The following is a 2,137-nucleotide window of genomic DNA, read 5'->3' on the forward strand; positions in this document are numbered from 1 at the left end:
AAAAAAAAAAAAAAAAAAAAAAAAAAAAAAACCCGCTAAGGGATGGCCTCCTTGCCTAGGGGCAGTAGCAGCTCCTACAACCCTGCTAAAGGAGGCTGAAAAGTTAACGTTTGGCCAGCCAGTCACTCTATGGACCCCACACCACATTCAGGCTTTAGTAAATTCTAAGGGAACAGAGGAGCTATGCCCTGGAAGGTCGATTCAAGTTCAGGCTATGCTTTTAGACAACCCAGTGGCTAGCACAGAAACCTGTCACACGCTAAAATCTGCCAGCCTGCTACCCACAGAAACGGGGTCCCTGGAGCATGACTGTATAGAAACCATAGACACAATCTATTGCAGTCACCCCAACCTAGAATGTTAGGAAGTGAGCCTCTCCTAAACACTGAAGAGGAATGGTTCACAGACAGGAGTGATTTTATGAGAGAGAGAGAAAGGTTGGTGGGATACACAGTGACCTCCCAGACTCAAGTCATAGAGGCAAGAAGCCTACCCCCAGGGACTTCTGCCCAAAGGCTGAGCTGATAGCCCTCACCTGGGCCGTAGAGCGCGGGACAGGGAAGATCTTAAATGTTTACACAGGTTCCTGCTAGAACTATGCCATCCTACATGTGACCATTATTCTCTTGCTAATATTTGGGCCGCGTATCTTAAATTATCTGGTGTCCTTTGTTTCCAAAAGGTAAGACAAATGGTGGCTGCTCAGGGTTATGAACAGTTAGGGCTGAGACCTGGTGACCATCAAACACATCTAAAGGAGGCTGGGGAGAAGCTCTGCTCCTCCACCCAGGGTTACGACAACACACAGACTCAGCAGGAAGCATTTTCAGAAGATGGAGCAGCGCCCCTCAGCGCCCCTCAAGAAAGAGGAGCAGGATGAAAGACAGAGGGGGATTTTCCACTGGTAAAGCGCGTTAACAATTCCCGGGAAATAAACATGGAATCTGGGTAATAAAACAGAGTCTAACCTTTTTTCTTCCTTTGTGCTTCATGGCGTTTCACTAGCCCCATAGGACGCCGCGTGCAGAGGCCTTGCAGTCAGCGCTTCAGACCAGAGCTCCTAGTGAGAAATGGCTGCTCCCAACACCTCAGCTGGGCGGCCTAGTGCGCAAGCGTTTGCGCACAACGCTGCAAATCAAGATGATGGCGGCAGCTGCGCGCAGAGTTGCTGCACCTGGCACTTCAATCTGGGGCGTGAGCAGCGCAGCTGTACCAGACCAGCGAAACTCTGCCCCTTCCCCTCCCCGCTGAGGAGACCCCTATAAAGCAGCCTGACCTAAGTCCTATTAGGGAGAGTATGTACTTTAAGAGCATTGGCTGGCACCTCTCCATTCTTTGATCAAAGAATAAAACTTTCCTTTGCTTCCGCACATGGTCTCCTTCTATTAACTGGAACTACACCAGCACTTGTTGGGGACCGACTTAAGAGGGTCAGTAAAAAAAGTAACTTCCTTGATTCCCCTATAGATTTTGTTGTCACCATCACATTTCGTCTCTCTGTAAATTCAGAAATTTCACCATAAACTTCCCTAGCATGTCAACCCAATATCCCAAAGCCTCTCTGAAGGGTCAGCTGCTTAGCCACACACAGGTCACACCACTGGTCATCAGAGGACTGCTTTGTCTATGATCTCCAGCCTGAGGGACTCTGAAGATCACTATTTGATTTTTTAATCGCTGTAACTATAGTTGAAAATGTGCTTTTTTTCCTCTGTTAAACACTTTTTTGGGGGGATGGGGGAGCTTACCAGTTATTTACACATTGACATTTTTAACGTTCAGCTGCTATTATGCATTTAAGGTGCGGCTATCCAAATGTCACTCTTCCCTTTTGTGGGCTGTGATGAAAGTCATTATGTGCTTCACAGGGAAGAAGTGCTACTAGAGTTCAGCTTACCAGGGTGTTAGACCTTTGAAGATGCCCACCTATTTCTTTACCTATGTTCTGTACAGTCTAGCAAAGGTGATCCTCAATCAAGATTGCTGAAGAGCTAAATGAAGTCAATGTATATTTTTTTCCTTACTCCCCTGTTTTTGCATTCCATTAGAATTCTATGCAAGATAATAAATCTGCCTAATAAACCTTCACATGGATCAAAGTCGGGGAAAAATCTCCAGGGACTTTCTCTACTATTTA

The 2,137-nt window shown here is 46.5% G+C and overlaps 1 long non-coding RNA gene across 1 annotated transcript in view; it reads right to left on the bottom strand.

Annotated features, from left to right (window-relative positions):
• LOC113617304 (uncharacterized) overlaps positions 1-1,170 on the bottom strand; it is a 122,619-nt gene extending 121,449 nt beyond the window's left edge. Inside the window, exon 1 of the long non-coding RNA XR_003431577.1 lies at positions 969-1,170. This is a non-coding gene — a long non-coding RNA (uncharacterized LOC113617304). The remainder of the gene's footprint in view (positions 1-968) is intronic.
• Between the last annotated feature and the right edge of the window lie 967 nt (positions 1,171-2,137).

Source organism: Aethalodelphis obliquidens, unplaced genomic scaffold, assembly GCF_003676395.1.
Source record: "Aethalodelphis obliquidens isolate GAN/ISIS:26980383/991018 unplaced genomic scaffold, ASM367639v1 scaffold4, whole genome shotgun sequence".
Classification (NCBI taxonomy): domain Eukaryota; kingdom Metazoa; phylum Chordata; class Mammalia; order Artiodactyla; family Delphinidae; genus Aethalodelphis; species Aethalodelphis obliquidens.